This window comes from Alexandromys fortis, unplaced genomic scaffold (genome assembly GCF_014885135.2).
Source record: "Alexandromys fortis isolate MF-2015 unplaced genomic scaffold, M_Fortis_MF-2015_v1.1 scaffold_0, whole genome shotgun sequence".
Classification (NCBI taxonomy): Eukaryota; Metazoa; Chordata; class Mammalia; order Rodentia; family Cricetidae; genus Alexandromys; species Alexandromys fortis.
The window spans coordinates 37,929,721-37,949,481 of NW_026067949.1; positions in this window are offsets into that span (position 1 = coordinate 37,929,721).

Sequence of the window (19,761 nt, forward strand, 5' to 3'; positions counted from 1 at the left end):
CTCAACGTTCAAAGCCAAACAACTTGATCAATAAAATGAAATAGTATGATATTATTGTTCAAAATTTGAAGAAAAATTTAAATATCTATACATAAATAAGTGATGGAATAGATAAATGGAATATAATGAAATTCATTCTGTACAGAAGAACCCTAAATGATTTATGTAGATATCCTATACTCACTCATGTTGATGAAACCTTATTACTCTTAAATAATGGCTCTAGCTAGTGATTTCCCTCCAATTGGAATATGGTATTGAAAAATATTAGTGTATATTTACAATGGTGAAACCTAATAACAATGTGGACCCTGGTAGGTGACTTATGTTTGCAGGCACAGGCCAGAGTCATAAGTTCTAAGTACCTTTGATGTGATCCAAATGGCACTTTACTCTGCAATGCTTCTCCATAAAACACAAACCACTAAGTCATTAGACATTTATCACAATAGCAGAACTGTAGCAAAGATATCGGTTCAAGATTCCTTACCTTTTTTACATTCACCAAAAACAAGGCTGAGGAAATGTCATGGTGAAGAGATTTCCAGGGAGCTAAGTTGATTAAATGCAATGTGATATCATAGAAAGAATTCTGAAAACAAAAAAGACATTAGGTACAAATTATAAAAATCTAGATACATTATGGGCAATTACACATCACTATTTCAACAACATAGAAAAATATATTAATGTAAAATATTCATGAGGCTGAGGTATCTGCATGGATATATATTACTTAAATTTTTCTAGAAGTCAAAAATATTGTAAAATAAATATATCTTACAAAATAGAAAAATCAAATATGATAGAATTATCTCTTTAAAATATCTAAGAGTATGCAAGAACTATCCGTTGGTAAGGGTGCTTTCTATCAGTGTTGATGTCCTGAGTTCAACTCTCTGGATCTATGTGGTAGAGTGAAGAACTGACTCCTGCCATTTGAAGTAAATTCTCCACATACACACTGTGACACCTGACCTTAAAGAGAGCACTCTGTTTGCTTAGTTGAATATAGAGTGAAAATGGGAACAATGGACAAAGAGCAGCTTTCCAATTAGGAAAATATTACATATCCCCAGCAGGGTGTCTGAGGAGTTTACAAGGGGAAGGAAGTTTGAGGAATGGTTCTTCACAATATTCATGCTGAAGGTTAATTTGAAAGATTTGTAAGTTTTGAGGTTTAGAATGGGAGGAAGTGTTTTTAACAGATTTGGATATAGCTCTAGTACATTGCCTTAGACAGCCTTGGAGAAGCTCTGGCCTCAGTCCTTACTGTTGAAAGGAACAGCTAATAGAAGAATGAGTCAGATATTATCTCAAGGTGGTTGCCAGGAGCAACTGAAGAAGGGAGGCAGTATTAAAGCATAAGATAAACTACTGGAAAGCAGGTTTGAAAAAGGAAATCAGTATGTGAAAACTGAAGGGAAATTACCACAGGCTTAAAAATAAATTTTGTTTTAAGAAGGGTTATAGGCCCATTTGCATGAACCAATTGGAGTCTTCTAAAATTGTGAACAAACTGAGGATTCAACAAAACAAAACAAAACAAAACACAGAATGACTCTGTGGGATTGTTTTCTTGCATAGGGCTCATTTGTTGAGAAGGAGTTAACAAGTGTGGTAACTAGATTTGAGTTAAGAACAAATGCTATTCACACAAAAAGCAAAGCAAAGCAATAGAGACAGAGGAACACAGTGAATGAGGGAAGAGCAGGATATGGGACTGTTTATGCACCGATTTTTGATAGGTAAGAGGTTGTCATTTGCCTATGAGGCTTTGGGATCAAAAGAATACCAATATTACAAGATAGTAGGGTAAATTTAGTAAGATTGGAGTACTACTCTCCCTGAACTTTAGTGAGCTCCGGTTTAAGAGAAAATGATTGTGTATTTGCAGAAAAAAAAATGCAGCCCCATAGTGTAGACTAGAGATTTTGAGCAAGTAGATTCCAAAAAGGCTATCAATTGTTTTGTGAAAGGATGATGGGAGAGGGAATCAAAGGACTTGAGTGATCATGCAAGTAGTGATTTTCCTGACAGATGAGGGGTCAGATGTGAAACTCGATTATTATAACAAACTAACAAGCAGAAAAAGCTATGGGAATGTACGTTGGTAATTGTTGTTCTGTTGAAGAATTGTTTTATGAAAGAATTGTTACAATAAATACAATAAACATCAGAAGTGAGAGCTCAGCCATGGAACACACCATTGTAGTGTAAATAGATCCATTTAAAACTCTGAAAGGTTGATTTGAGGCCAACTCCAAAGAACACAATGTTTGCTATAGAGGTATATTATTTGTGTTTTAATAAACAAATTTTCGCTAAAGACCACAAAAGCAAAGCAATCAGTCTTTGACTCTTACCTCAATCTCACCTCAATTGCCATCCAAAAATAGTGATCCTGCCTCCAGGAAACTTCAGAATAAGACTGTGTCTGTGAGCTTTCTCCTCCCATTTTTTTATATTGCACTCTAGGGCTTGGATTAAAAGCATGTACCAATTGGATTAAAAGCATTCACTGCCTAGTTTCTATGGCAAATTAGTGTGGCTACTATGATTAAAGCTGTGTGCCACCACTGCCTAATCTGTGAGACTGATCAGTGTGGCTGTTTTACTCTCTGAACTCCAGGCAAGCTTTATGTATTGAAATACAAGTGAAATACCACTACAGCTTGCTATCGTAAAATTGATGGGAAACCATAGGTCCCGAGAGGTAGGAGGTTGGTAAAATAAATTGGCATAGAATTAAACTCTTTCTACATTTGAGTTTTGCAAGCACTACTCTTAACATTAGAAAAACGTTTCCAGTGAGATGTGATGAATGCAGAACTCATGACGCCAGAAGGAGAATAAGCGACAGATGGATGCTAAACAAGACAATTGTCCATCTCCTCTAAGGTTTCTGGAGCATTGGAGATAAGAAAGTAGAAAGAAGGTAGAGTCAGATATTCAAGCAAGACCTGATAGATCAAGAAAACAGCAGAGGAAAGACCAGCTGACCCTCTCTTCACGCTTCCCAGATGGAGAAAGACATGATTTTCTCTAAGGCCCTCCCTACATTTCCCTTTTTGTCTAAATAAGCAGGAAAGCATTTTAACTCTAACACAGAAATTATATACTATAAGAATAATTACCAGGTAAGAATTATATTCTCAATATTCATCCATTTATATTTGGCAAATTCAGAGAAACTACTCTGTTATTTATCCTATCTTGGTGAGTTCAAAGTTTCATACCGAAACCACTTTCTCCTATAACTTGTATTACCAAACTAAAAATAACTCTTAGAACTTGAAACATTTTCTTACATAAACAACTTAAGTTTTTATGTCTCTCAATCTTATAAAATTTATAACTCATTTGTATTTTTTTCTGGATTTGGTAACAATGAAAACAGTATAATTTTCTAGTCTTCATCTCCATCAAATATCTGAGTAGGACATACTATTACCTGAGTAAACATGAAGTACATAGAAAATAATTTTCAAAATTATAGAAATGACAGAGTCATCAGGCTGCATGGATAGTCACCAAAGTTCCTCTGCAACATTGGGGCATCCATATTTGGCATACTGGCCTAGAATGTATGACAAACAGCTCTGTGAAGCAGGATTTTTGAAGGACTCCTCCATTGTCTTGGCAAAGTTTGGCAGTCACCTTCTTCTGTGTACACTTTATCCAATGTGGACAGCATAGTGTCAGCAGTTGGGGCAATGACAGTTTCTTGTCCAGTGGCTAACTTTGCCACAAATGAAAACAAAACTACATATGGAAGTTTTTCATTGCCCATCATCATCTCTGAAGTAGATTGGTGATAACAAAAGCAGATACTCCTCAATGTCATGAAAAGCTTTATGTTATTAAAGCATCTTAAATGCCATATTTTGTAGATGTCTGAAGTCCATCTACCTATATAACATATACCTTCCTTTGACATTTAAAGCATAACTACCTAACATGACTACAAGTTTGATTGTTATAGATGATTAACTACTAAACTGCATTGATTAATTATCCTATATACTTCAGAATAATAGGTTACAAGGACTAGACCTTTACATTACAGTTTCAAATGAGCTGTATAGGTAGAATACCCCAAACAAGAATAGAAGTACATATACAGTATATTGTAGTGAAAATAACCTTAACTTGGTATCAATGTATAAAATTTGTTTTTCTGTAAAGACAAATTCTCTTCCCCAATGTAACTCATATGCTGGTTTCCATTCTGAGGTCAACACATTGAAAATATAAAGGCCAATTCAATTAATCAGATGTTTTTATAATACAATGTTTCTTACAAAGCTGTCACTCGTTTCTCATCATCATTTAAAAAATTAAAGTTAATAAAATGTTGTATAATCAATATCTGGGGGTCTTTATTACCCCTTTCTGTTTATTAAGTATATCTTTAAATGTGTGGTTAACCTTTCTATAACTACATGTCTATAGGATTGTTTGATATATTTGTAATATACTTTAAATTGTAATATTAAAAATTGTTTCATATTACTAAATATATTTGCGGAGGCATTGTCAGTCAAATTTTTATAGTTATTCCAACAATGGCTATAACTTCTAATAAATGTGTAATTATAGAATCACTTTGAAAGCTATAGGGTTTTTTTTGAAAATATATGAAAAAATTAAGGCAAAAAACTAGAATGCTATAAAATTGACAATAATTTTATAATTTTCAGCTTATGTAAAACTGTAGTTAATACCTCCATATATTAGGATAGTGTCATTATTGTTAAAATTCACTAAATAGTATTATAAGTTACCTATATTGAACAATAGGCACAAATAGAACTTATGTGCAATAATGGTAATATCCTTTCTCATTTCTATTACCAGAACTAATATATATGTATAATATATATATATATACATATATATATTTAAACTACTATATATTTAAACATATATTTAAAGTCTTTGAGAATTTAATACAACATATTTTGATATTTATCACCTTCCACCAACTACTAATAGATTTACCACCCATTTGATAACTACCTAAACTGATGTCAAAATTTTCACAGTATTTGAATACATACACAAATTAACAAGACCTATATGTTCTATGGTGTGTGACTATTTACTGGAACGTTTTATACCTCCTTGAGGTCATATGTTTAAAGCAAACTGTTTCTTTGTCTTTGTGACTTCCAATTATCAATAGCTTCTTAGATAGGGGTGAGATATTTGTAAACATATCCACCCTTGATTCTGGGATTTTGTCTCACTTGGTCTTTCATATGCTTTCAGACAATCATAATCTCCTTAAATTCATATCTGGAATTGTTCTGCACATTTTGGAAAATTGTATTTTTTATGATGTCATTCACCTCCTCTGTTCTTTCAACCCTTTTTACTGCAATTGTTCTGATCTATGTTGTAGTGATAAATCATTTGTATTTTAATAAATGAATCTTCTTCTGAAGATCAAGGGGTAAATTGCTGCCCTAGTCAACCTAAAGACCAGGTAGTGGTGACACACACCTTTAATCCCAATAACCACACTAATTTGCCCTAGAAACTGAACAGTAGTGATGCACACCTTTAATCCTAGTACTAGAGATGAAAATTAAATGGGAGGAGACAGCTCTTAGTCTCATCTTGAGGATTCCTGGAGGCAGGATCCTCATTGTGAACTGAGGTAGAGATAAGAGTCAGGGCTGTTTTGCTTAACTGACCTTCAAGTTTAAACCCCATATCTTCTCAGGGTTTTTATAATCGTACTTCATTTTGAGAAGAAGCACAGATAGAACCATTTTTTAAATGTAACTTCACCTCTGCCCCCAAGATACAACACTTTAAAATATAACTAATTAATAGTTACGTGCTCTATAATAAGCTTTATAAAAAGTGCACCTGGGAAAATATACAATCAACATCTTGCCATTTCTGTTGGATGATTTTGCGGTTGTTTTGTTTTATTGCTGCTACATAGCCTAGATTGATCTTCCTGCCTCAGTTTCCACAGGGCTGAGATTTTAGAAATGGAATTATAACTATGTGAACTACTCTGGAACATTAACTGTTTTTTTATTTAGAGAAAATTCAAGAAATTGTATTGAAATGTTTAGAGACAAGCTGAATATATTCAAGCGATTTCATTTTAAAGGCTATAAATGTAAATATAAATATAAAAACAGTTCAATCATACTCTTATTATGTATTACCAGAGGGGTTATTTTCTGGTGATTTTTGGATAGAACCTTCTGCATCTCTCATTCTTGTTAATTCTAGGCCACTAAAGGCAATGCATAACGCCTTTATTTCCTGACCCAAGAAGCTGGACCCCAGTCTGACATATCCCAGTGTGTCAACAGAGGTGTGAATTGAATTTACCTCAGATGCAGTAATAAGACAAAAAAAATTGAAGAAAAGCTCATGAGAGTCCCACATTTTATATCACATGCTAATAAAAGACCTGATAGAAACTTCAAATATCTAGCTAAGAAAATAAATGAAATAACCACTGCTTTGTTTTCATAGGTTATCTCTCTACGGTCATGGTTCACAGGGCCACAATGATAAGTTTCAATTTAAAATGCTGGCAATGTGCTTAAAATACATACGTATTTTGATTATTTTAACCACACTTCCAAATATATTCATATTATGTATGGCAGTTACTCCATCGAAAGTATAAATATGACTGGAATTGCTTATAGAAATTTTAAGATATCATAAGCCTTTCAAAACAAACGAAGGTCAGGGACTTCCAGTTTATAAATGGAAAATAAGTGAGGTTTTGAGAATTGCATAGGCTTTTTCTGTGTACTTAGATTAACACCTACATCAGAAAAAGTTTCTCTGTGCTTAGAGTGTATATCTAGCTATCATTTTGGAAATTTTGCATATGGAACATTTAGTATCAAACTGACACCGTATTTAAGATTACATATAGGCTTGTTTTAACAGGTAAGGGAGATGCAGAGTTGAGAGACTGTAAAATTCAGTATTCTTACACTGCAGATATATAACTCTAAAAATCACTTATTTATCAATTTATTCTGAATTTAAGCTGTCCATAGACACTAAGGACTTTACTAAGGACTAGCCTTTTATCATCTGCCACAAAGTACTTAGTCAACACTATCCATAATGTGGGCCATATCCAGCCAATGCAGTAAAAATAACAAATGTCATTTGACAAGCTTAAAAATTTTCTTTTCAGAATGTTTTCCTGAAGGTATATCATGAAGCAATATAAAAAAATTATAAATATTTCTATTTTTGATAATCTCGTAGATTTTTCCAACAGCAGTTTTCTTTTTATTAGAATGACCAAGTGTTTTTCTTTATAAAACTCTAAGCAATGATTATTAATGTTTTTGCTAGTTTAAATGTTATAAATATTGGGATTTATCTCATTGAAAGTATAAAGAATCATTACTTTTTAAAATGAAGAATAGCATATGCATCTTCTGAATTTTTAACAAGATGAAAGATTAAATAAAGTAGCTTAAAACTTAGATAAAATGCATTATATGTAAAATGTTAGTTATTTAATATATTTTGATAAGTTATTATGATAGCTATTTTAATATATTCTGTACATTTCTTTTTCTATTTGAGTTAGAGCTATTTGTTCATGTTGTCAAGGCACTATTAAAAGGTAAAGTTGGGGTTATATTGAAAAACATTTCATGTGTGATTGGTATCACTATTTTCTGGACAGACTTTAAAGTACAACTGTGTGTGTTTGCTACACCCTGCACTATCGGAGTTTATAATATCCTTTTCTAGAAGTTAAGGAAGAGGCTTTGAGATCCAGATTGCAACCAGTACAAATATTCATGGAATTGTATACCAAGACTCTTGCAACAGGAGAAAGCATAAAACTGAGAAATATCTTCTTTCATTATCCTAGGATCAAAATAAGGACATTATTTTGTATTGTTGTAATATGCTTTCAATACTCGATGTTCTTATAGAGAAAAATGACTTGCTGTGGCAATAACCCATGAATGTGGCATAAGACAATTTAAAGCCAGGTGGCTCATCTCATAATGCAATGATCTGAGAAGTTTATTTCATCGTTTTAATCTAGATTTTCTATGTAATCTATTTCTCTTCAATGTTATTTTATTCATTATAATATCCCATCAGTTTCACACAAACACACACACATAAATAAACAACATAACCATTTTGCTGACAATTAATCAAAACTCCTGCTTAAAGACATTACTATGTCACTGCTTTCAAAAAATATCTGAAGGATATATTTCCCCTTTGAGATACAAGTATATATAAAACTGTTATATGTAAAGTAATCATATTTATCTAATTTGAAAGTTTGTTTTGATAATTAGGTTACTGACATGTCAATATATTTGAAAACATTGAAAGATAGTTGTAAGCATAGGAAGTTTGCAGCCACTCATATCAAAACTTGATGCAATATTTACAATATTTTGAAATGGGATTTACAAACATATGTATATGTGTATATATACCTATACATATATACATATATGTAAGGATTTTAGTTCTTTATTTTTGAAAATGCAAATACTTTACCTATAATACCAGATATTACAATTTTTATATGTTTACAGATTGAAATTACAAATGTAGAAATTTTTATAGTTATGGATCTTACTGTGATACTACAGTTAATGAATTTTGGAAAGAACTCTTTAAATTAAAAATTGGTCCAGTCCTTAGACAAATTATTTCTGGAGAATTGTGCCTACCTAGTCTGACCCTTGTATTAGTTCTTTGGTTCCTGAGGAATGTAAGTGGTTTTGTCTCTGGATAAATTTCCCTTCTAGATATCCAGAACACTTAAAAGAAGACAGTGTGTTTGGGTCTTTAGCTGAGATCAGGTTGTTTGAAGGTTCTCATGCTTGATTATTAATGAATATTTTATGTATGGCAGGATTCATTGTGCTATTTAGTTTCATTCATTATAGAGTTGATTTGGAAAAAAAGAATCAGGAACATGCCATATGATAGTTGTGTAACACTTCACCATTAACTATGTTTCTACTCCTGCCAGTATTGAAAATAATGTCAGAAATGATCAGTCCACTTTATAGAAGATCACAGCTGACAGACAGATCAAAAGCCCTAAAATTTTATGTTCCCTTATTGTACTTCTATTGTATAATAGTTATCCATGATCATCTAAAATATCATTGATGTGGTCTACAAATGAATACTCTAATGTATATCAAACGATGTCTGTATCACCAGTGGAATTAGCTTGATTATGGGTCCCTAGATGAGATCTTAATATTACCTCATATTATTAAGGCTTTACTCAATACTAAACCAAAGAGATTCAGGAATGTCTGTGCTCCTACCAGCACAATATTATAAAGTATGAGCATTTTGTGTTAGTTTTAAATTGCAGTGAAACTCTTCTGTGTGTGTTGTGTAACTAGACAAAGTTTATCAATCAGTCATTAAAAGAAATAATTTTTAAAAGACTCCTGAGGAATATATATATATAGTTTGTGAATTTGTCAACTGAGGACCTAATCTCACTTCAGTTAATTTCATTTGGAAAAAGATATTTTTGTATTTCATATACATCTATACAACATATAATATGTGTAACATATACAAATATGTTAATTAAAAAGAAAATACAAAGCAAACAAATTCCTTAAAATTAATCTTTTTAAAAGTGTGCATTGTATTCATGTTGACATGTTTATGAATGAAATATTTCTCATCAATATATGTTCCAAAGCTCCATCTTGAATGTTGGATAAGTTATAGGATAACAGATACATTTGAACTTCAGAAAAAAAAATTAAGTATTATTTTATTATAGCTCCATATATTGTTAGAGGATGTGGTGGTTTGAAATAAAACTGTCCCCAAGAAGTCCATTTAGGCCCTATTAGGAGGTGTGGTCTGGTTAGAGTAGGTGAAGTCTTCTTGGAGGAAGTATGTCACTGTAGAGGCAGATTTAGGTCTCATGTATGCTCAAACCATGTCCAGTGAGGGAGTCTACTTCCTCTTGCCCTTGAGTCAAGATGTAAGAACTCTCAGTTCCTTCTGCAGCTCTGTGCTTGCTGCCGTACTCCCAGCCACCATGCTTTGGGCCATAATGACGATAGACTAAACCTCTGAACTGTAAGTAAGCCACCTCATGTAATTTTTTTTTTTTTTTTGTATAGTAGGTACTGTGGTCATGGTCTCTCTTCAGAGCAATAGAGACATAACTAACACAGAAATATGTATTGTATATCTAACATACAAATTTAAATGAGTATCACATATTTTGCTATATGAAAGACTTAAAAATACTTTTAAACTGTATAGATAAAAAGCTTGCTTTAACACCTGCAAATATTTATTCTTGCCCTAATTCTACATGCGTGTCGTACACAATACCTTTCCCCATTTCAACCTTCTATGGGCATTTTTTTGGTTTAAGAGTTGTTTTACTTCATAAGTCATGGAAACACCAGAAATAAATCTGACTCTTGGGCACAAAGGTTAACTACAGAGGACTGCTTTTCAATTTATGTCTTCTTTCTATCCTGCTTGTGGCATCTCAGCTCCTCTGCTGTTAGTATTAGCTGAATTAATTACAGGAGTTGGTGTTCTACTTTACCTTTCAGGTTTTCTTGACCAGATTTCTGAGTCTAAGAAATGAAGAAAGGATGTGATCAAAATTAATGCTGTACATATAATAAATTTTCAAAGAATGATTATAATTGTTACATTAAAAAAAAGACAGGGTACATATAGGCATCCTCCTGAATATTAACCTTCATTAGGCGATGAAAGGAGACAGAAACAGAGACCCACATTGGAGCACCGGACTGAAATCTCAAGGTCCAAATCAGGAGCAGGAGAGAGAGCACGAGCAAGGAACTCAGGACCGCGAGGGGGGCACCCACACACTGAGACAATGGGGATGTTCTATCGGGAACTCACCAAGGCCAGCTGGCCTGGGTCTGAAAAAGCCTGGGTTAAATCCGGTCTCACTGAACATAGCGGACAATGAGGACTACTGAGACCTCAAGAACAATGGCAATGGGTTTTTGATCCTACTGCACCTATTGGCTTTGTGGGAGCCTAGGCAGTTTGGATGCTCACCTTACTAGACCTGGATGGAGGTGGGTGGTCCTTGGACTTCCCACAGGGCAGGGAACCCTGATTGCTCTTTGGGCTGACGAGGGAGAGGGACTTGATTGGGGGGGGGGGAGGCGGCGGTGGGGAAGAGACAGAAATCTTTAATAAAAAAAAAAAAGACAGGGTATGAAGAAATAGCCTTAAAAAGAAATCTTGTCCACTAGGATTTAGAAAGGGTAAACTCATTATCTTAATACCATTAAATATGCATAAAACTTGTAGAATCCATAGCATGTCTCAGTAGTCATTTATGACATTCCTTCACATCGTCACATCATTGCTGTCTCCTTCAAATAAATAGCTTGGGAGAATTAACAAGGACTGTGAAGAGAGCAAAATCCTGGAGGGAAAGGTAAAATAAATAGGGATTAGTGGATGTAACAAAAGGGAGGTTGCAGAAGTGCCCGTGAGTTCTAAGAACTTGAAAAGTTTGAAACTGTATTTGAAGTTTGAAATTTTACTGGATGAACCATGCTCCTGTTATTGAAAAGCTTAGAGAGAGCAATAGCAATACCACTCTGGTGTGCCTTAATTAAATGTTAGGACTTGTTCTAGACCATCTTAGAAAGTTTTCTTTCTTTTTTTTTTTTTTCACCTCATGTATTAATTTATTTGTTACTGCAGCAGGATACCAGGCAAGACACAATTTGAAGGAAAAAGAGCTTATATTGGCTCACAGTATAAGGAGATCATTTCATTATTGGATGGAAGGAGCCATGAAAGCAGGTGGGAAATATATGGTGGTAATAACAGAGGCCAGCTGATCTCATAACACTTGCATTCAGGAAGCAGAGAATGGGTCAAATAGCATCCCAAACACTACCACAACTGGGTACCAAGTACTCAAGCACATGAGCCTTTTGTGGAATATTTCACACTCAAGTCACATTTGATCCTGTCCTCAATAGGCTCTAAATGTGGCAAAATACAAGTTGCATCAGACTCTCTGGTCCCTCCTTTCCCTTGACCAATTCTCTCATGTCTTACCCAGCACATCATCTTCCTAACACCATGCTCTCTTCTTTATAAAACATATTTTATATATGCCCCTCTGCATTCCTTAATGTGACTCGTATGCATGTACAAGCATGTTTGGACATCTACTGGAACATGGAGAACCTACCTGCATTCACCTCCCCAGAGAAACACGACTTTCCCTCCTGCAGCTGCCAATGGTTCCTCAGTCAGAGGAGGCGCTCATGTATCTTTCCCCATATGCTGTGGAATTTCCCGCACAAAGTCAAAAGAACTGACTCAATGCTAATTTGTGGACCTTTTGTTAAATATTGCTCTAGTTGATTACTTAGCTCTGATTCCTTCTTTGAAGGCATTCACTGAGGTAGTCTTAGCTCCGGAATTTCAGTCATTATCCCACAGTCTTCCATCAAAACCTGCATTAACGTAAATCCACCAAAAAGCAGCTATTCTAATGATAAATGTCTTCCCCTTAGAAATTTATGTTTTCTTCCACTAAGTAATTTATACAATTAAACAGGCGCAAATGGGTTTTATATACAAAAGGGTTCTCATTAACCCAGTATCAAAGGGAAAACCCTGCATAACAGAATTATTAGTTGTCATAGAGATATATATGGAATCTCTGTGTATGACTGATTGGTCGAATTTAGAGAAAATTATGATAACCTCTATAAATAGAAATGGCATGAAATACAAATATATTTTCACATTCAAGGTCTGTCATCTCATACTTCCCGTGTTGTAATTTAATAAGTTTTTCATTGTTTGGTATTCATCTGTCTGTATGAAATATGAAAATTTTATATTCCTTTGAAAGTAACAATACCCTACAAAAGATTGATTCTAATAATTAAAATAAACACACAAATAAATTATGAATAAAAACAGGGAAAATTGCATTTCTCATACATGTGAATAAAATGATTAATTCCTCAGTCAAACTCACTTAGCTACCTTTAATCATGGTGTCTTATATAGAAATATAATTTCTTTTAATTTTTAATATAAATATGAAAGCTTCATTTCACCATTGTTTGAAAATGTTCTTGAAGTAGAAAATTGAAAGTAAAACATAAAGATTAGCTTAAATGGTAGGACTGGGTCATTGTGCTTAAACAAAATTCCATTAGTTTTCATAGAGAATATTATTATTATTACGTTGTTACATTACTAATCTTTCAATGTGTCATTGAGTAGATTAAAAGTGAAGATCATTGAATGAATGAAATTCATAAGTCTATTTCCTTCTTGTTACTTCTTTCCTGACAACTCCAATATGATTTAGCATTTTTCATTTTCATTGTTGCATTTGTTTTGTACCTATTTTCTTTACAGCACTTTATATGTTAACAAAAATTTTTAATTTGTTTGATTCTTATACATTAACTTTTTTGAATTCATATTATTATGAATATTCATATTATTATTAATATTATTCTATATCTCTTTAACCTTTAGAAGTACACTCTTATTGTCCTTCTATTGTAGAATCATTTGCTATTTCTTCTTTTCATTGTTTAAACACTATTAAAGATACCGGTTTTGTGCAATCCTCTTTACAATGATCGGCGTTTGGATTTCTATCTAATGTATTACAACAATCTCCTCATTTAAAATTTTCAAGAATGACTGATGAATGCATTTCTCAGTACAACGAAAGTGATAATAATGACTCTATAGTTTAGACAGAAAATTTCAGGTATTTTTCATAGTACTCTATGATAAAATATCTTCTTATGGTAAAGATGTATTTCAGTTGTCAAATATTAGGTACGTGAGAATATATTTGACACATAATTTATTCAACATAATATAGCTTATCGATACAGGACACAGTAGGACATACCTACTGCATTGTTTATTTTATTGCCTACTAGAAGTTGCCACTTTCTTGGAGCTTTATTACCATCACAGGAAAAGAACAAAATTAAAACTGTAAGATCTGTTCAGTGTGAAATGATTCCACATGATCACATTGATGAATAAGAATCATTAAGTCTAAACATTATAAATAAGAATAAGAAAAGATGAAAATTGCTACATGAAAATTAGTATGATCTTGAATGCATTAAGAATAAATAAAATATTTAAGCCATCTTTTGTAAATACTGCATTTTAATAAAAAGATTTATTTAATCTCTAAAATAATGCAAATAATTGGTGTGGGCGGTCCTTCTGTATCTGGGTTGCTTTTATTGGTTAATGAATAAAGAAGTTGCCTTGGTCTGTGATAGGGCAGAGTAGAGCTAGGCAGGGAAAACAGACTGAATGCTGGCAGAAAGAAGGCAGAGTTGAGAGATGCTATAGAGCCAAAAGAGGAGAAAGACACCGCTGGAACCTTACCAGAAGGCCATGAGCCCCATGGTAAAATACATGTAGAATTAAACCATTTCCATTATTATAAAAGCTAGCTAACAGTACACTTAAGCTATTTGTCAAAGAGTATTGCAAATAATATTTTTTCGTGTATTTATTAAGGGGCCAGACACAACAGAAACCCTTTTCAACAAATAATGCATTCAGAGTTAGTTTTGTTCTCTACTTTGAGATTTACTACTTTTCTTGAGCACTTAAAGTTCATGTTAATCTACATGAATGGGCTCATTCCATTTGAGTATAAAATCTGATCAAATTAAGGAAATATTTTATTGTGTTGAAATTTTATGTCATTGATTAAAACGTTGTTAAGGCAGTGTTCACATCCCTCATTAAACACAGAAAATATAGCTTTGAATCAAGCCCCGAGTATTTAAATAGTTTGTGGTATGAAAGATTGAACTTAATTAAGATGTGCATATAATAGGATCTGCAGGAAGGAAAGGGAAGATGGAATGATATAAGTATATTATAATCTCAACAGGAAAGGTCAATAATTTTAAAAAGAACTTATTCACAATCTCTATGCTAAAGCGTTGAGTTGCTATGATTATCTTCCTGTTACAATTGACAAAACATAAAAATAAAGTTTGTTATAGTCACATAACCGTGGAATGTAACAGAGACAGAATTTGACTATATAGTTAAGTGTGTGTTGTAGTATTTTCTAGATAGCACTGAGATTATATATTAGTTAGCCGTTGCCTATGTCTTATTGTATTGTATTTGGAAGGAGTTTATGCTTTTTTCAAGATTTATTTTTATTTACCAATTTATGAGCACCACTCTATGTGGATGTTGGCAAAGTGAATGTCACATAAATGCCAGTGTCAGAGGTGGCCAAATAGTGGCAGAAGGTACATCATTGAAGATGGAGACACAGTGTATGTGAGCTGCACAACATACCTGTTTGAAACTGAATTTTAGGTGCTCTTGAAGGCAAGTGCTCTTAACCACTTAGCCATCTCTTCCCACCCAGATATTATAGTCTTGAATGTGGCTCTCACTCTGGAGAACTAAAAGGGAAGTGATGCTCATGTTCAGAGTTATAAGAGATTTGGATGTTAGTCTGGTGCTGGCAGGACCAATTGTAACATTCCTAGTAATTCCTAGACCCCTGGGGATGATATACTTACTAAACAATAATTGAAGAACTTACCTAACTCCAGGAAACAAACATGTGTTCAAAGTGACTACAACTATTACTTTACTAAACCAGAATAAACCCTGAATACATTCAAGATATTTGTCCTTATTCCCACAGATAAGTGTAGTCTTCTTGCCTCATCAAGGAAACTTCTTTTTGCAATAGACAGAAGCCATTATAGACAACTATAGCAACCAAAACACAGAGTTGTGGACCCCAGTACCAAAGGATGCATATGTAATACAACTGTAACACCTAATACTTATGAAACACCATGGAAGAGGGGGTAGTATGAGTGTAAGGGTCAGAGGGTCAGGGAGATTTGTGAGATGATGTCTGCTAGTACTGTCAGAAGATACACCCATAAAATTTATCTAACATGACTGTTTAAACATGATCTGAACAAGGTCATCAAGAGTGAACATGCTAAAATAAAAGGGGGAAAGGCCACAATGACTTCCCTGCACAAATAACTGCAGACAGCTAAGTTGTGTTGAAAGTTCAAGAAGTAGTCTTCTTCAGAGAAAAACACAGTAATTGGTTTAAGCAAAGCTTCACAGAGACACTAGTAAGACTGATTAAAATCATGCTACCATTCTAACTTACGTACAAATAAATAATTCACTATCATTTGAAGAGGGACTCTAAGGTGTTGTGATGTAAAGTCTGTAAATAAAATAACCAAGCTAGGCTCTTATTCATACCAGCAAAATAGTAGAAAAACAAACCTGAATAATGTGTAATGCTAGGTTAATGTGAGGATAAATGACTTTATAATTTGTATTGATGTAATGATCAAAATGTTTAATCAGTCATTCAGTAATCAATGAGTATAACCACTAATGGAAAGTACTGATCCAATTCCTCTGTAAAACAGATAAAAGTGACAGGACTTTCAGGAAATATTATCAGTTACTACCACTGAATACTTGGACAGATAACCAATAAGATTAGACAATTTTATGAACATTTTCTACCAGTGAAGGAGACACCATTTATATGAAAATACAGATATGATTTGTATGACCTGACTGCATGAATTCTGAGGGCTTTTATTGTTTCCTTCTGAAAATAGCAAGACTTCTAACATGTGAGGGGTCAACAATAAACAAAGGAGACCTATAATTTTTTTGTTCATGACCTAAAGTTTGAGAGACACAAGCAAGAAAATATTTGAAAAAAAAATAGTCATAGGACTTTGGTTGCAGATATGAGCATAATGATAGAAATAAAATTTTCTAAAATATCTCAAACAATAGGAATTAGAAGAACAAGGGAATAGAAAAGAAAAGATGCTTTTCTACAGAACATGGTGGGAGAACCTGTTCAGGGAGAAAATTGAAGACAAATACAAACCCAAATTGGAATAATATTTTTCAAATTTAAAAAATTTTCCAGGTATTACAGTTTTTAGGTAATTGAGTTTATGGTTTTCCCTGCATAAGACAAAAAAATGATTACTGAGCAAAATTCTATGAGGTGCATTTTCTCATGACAGGAAAATTGATTATTTCAGAAGACAAAATGAATGATAAAAGGAAAGCAGAGCTATGTTTGTAGTTGAGAAAATTTAAAATGTGATCCTTCTGAATAATCAAAGGTAATATGACAGTATATTTTGCAATCTGGTAGAAGTTGAATAGCATAGAATGTGAAATCTGTATGCACGACTCCCTCCTCTATACTTGTGTACACCCTTTGTGATCATGTGATCTCTCACTGTTTTCCATTAGAAAGATGAATAGCCAGGAGGTGAATCAAATTGTCTAACTAACTATATAAACTAAGTTGTGGATAATTTCAGACAGATAAAAATGCATTGTATAATAGATATATTGCTTAGGAGTAAATCGTACTTAGCAACCTGCTATGTAACACATGTAAGAAAGTGTTTTGTATGAGCTAATATGTGTGATGCTTATAATTACTTATGCTATTACCTTGTAGAGAGAAAAAAACCCACAACACTTGTCTCTAATATTATAGGCCATCCTGTGGACAAAACTGGTGTGGGAAATTCTGTATATGAGTTGCTTTTATTGGTTAATGAATATTTCAGGTCTGGCAGCTGGGAACAAACAAGCAGTCTTCACCAACAAAATGGCACCCAGAGTATGGCTACCAAGAAAATATGCCAAACTCTGTTTTTGTTTGTTTGTTTTTGTGGATGTGTGTGTCTATAATATCTTTTTAATATTTTTTAAGGTTTTATCTAATGTAGTTGTCCCTACGTTGGGCACCAATTTGTAGTTAGAGGCTGCTTGCTCATTTCCTTGCCACCCAGACCCAAAATTATACACAGAAACTGTATAATTACAAAACTGCTTGGCCTGTTAGCTTATACATATTTCTAGCTAGCTCTTACTTGTTAAATTAATCCATTTCTATTGATCTGTATATTACCACATGAAGTGGCTACCAATAAGGTTTCGTCCAGCATCTGTGTCCTGTGGCAGCTGCTTTGCTTCTTTTTGACTGTGTACTTTCTTGCTGTATCTCTTCCAGCTGGATTATATTCTGCCCTGTAATAGGCCCAAGCTGCTTTTTTATTAGCCAATGGTACCTACAGCATACAGACGGGAATGCCACATCATAAAATGTTTTGAGATGCAATAGAAATATTTTTGTTTTGTTTTAGCAATGATGTAGTCATAAGATAAATTCTATTTAAATCAGTCTGCAACAGTAGCTATGGAGGAAAAGTATAAATCAGAAACAACATTATGAGCATAGTCACTAATATAAATTAGACAGACTACTGATTTTACAGTTTCTATTATATAACTGACAAGTAATTTTGTTTATATGCATTCTTTATTAGTTTTATATTTCCACACTTATCATTCAAAAATGATTTGAGTAGACAACAGCAAAATTAGAATACTGTATTCCATTTGCTTTCCTGAGTTTATTTACTCTAAGAATAAAATTGCTTATTGTTTAATTAAATTAAAATTTAAATATTCTTTATTTCAGTTATTCCACTTTATATGGAATATGATTTACATATTCTTTTTATCTATTTAAGCAGTTCTGTAACATTGCAATTATGCATATTTTATACAAAAATAAGGTAAAGCCTGTACTATGTTATGGTAGAGAAGTTCAAAATATAGAAGTAGTACTGAAATTTTCTATAAAAATTACTTCTGATTTTTGTGTTTTCCTGAGTTTGATTCTAAAGTTTGAATAATCACTGTTTTCTGACTTTAGAAAAGTTTCATCGTACTTGAGTTCAATAAAATAAAATTATGAATTTTAAAATAAATTTTGTTAGGTCTATATGACAGAGTTTGGAACAATATACTCATTTGCTTTATATTGTTATTATTGCAAAATACAAAATTTGTGAATTAATTTTGCTAATGATAGGATGAGAACTGATTGAAGCAGGGTTATTTCATTCTGTCCCAAGTAAATGTTTGCTTCTTTTTTTTTCTGCAGGTATTTAAGAATGTGTAGTCTATAAGCTGGCTAAATTTTAATCATAATTCTGAGTATGGCTAAAACCCTTACACATTCTTTTTGCCTCTAATGACTGCTACTTCAACTTTTTTTCATATTTCAGAATCTGAAATAAATTTTAAAGTGTTCAACTGTGGGGAATGTTAGTTATATGCATTAAAATTGAAAATTATGCCCTGGCAATGCTGAAGCACACATGGGCAGCCAGGTTCTGTTGAACTTGTCCATATTGAGTTTCATGGTCTAAGTTAATGAGGATGACTGACCAGGAATCTCCCTCAAGAGGATGCCATATTTCATTACAGATGGTTGTGAGCCAACATGTGGTTGCTGGGAATTGAACTGTGGGCCTTTGGAAGAGCAGGCAGTGCTTTTAACTGCTGAGCCATATCTCCAGCCCCTACTTATATGCATAGATTCTTAGAAACTATGTTATTATCTGCCTCTTCTATTAGATTTCAAACTCTGTAAGAACAATGTCAGTGTTTTACTTTTCATTCATTCTGGTTTTACTTTAGCATTTGACATAGTGAGAGAAGCCTTCATAAACAAACATCTAAATTTCTTTGAACATTACCTTCACATCTGCCTCCTACTCCATTAGTTATTATTTTATACAGCATGGTTTACTAGCTTTCAAAATCTAACATATAACTTAGAAATTTTTCAAATCTAAT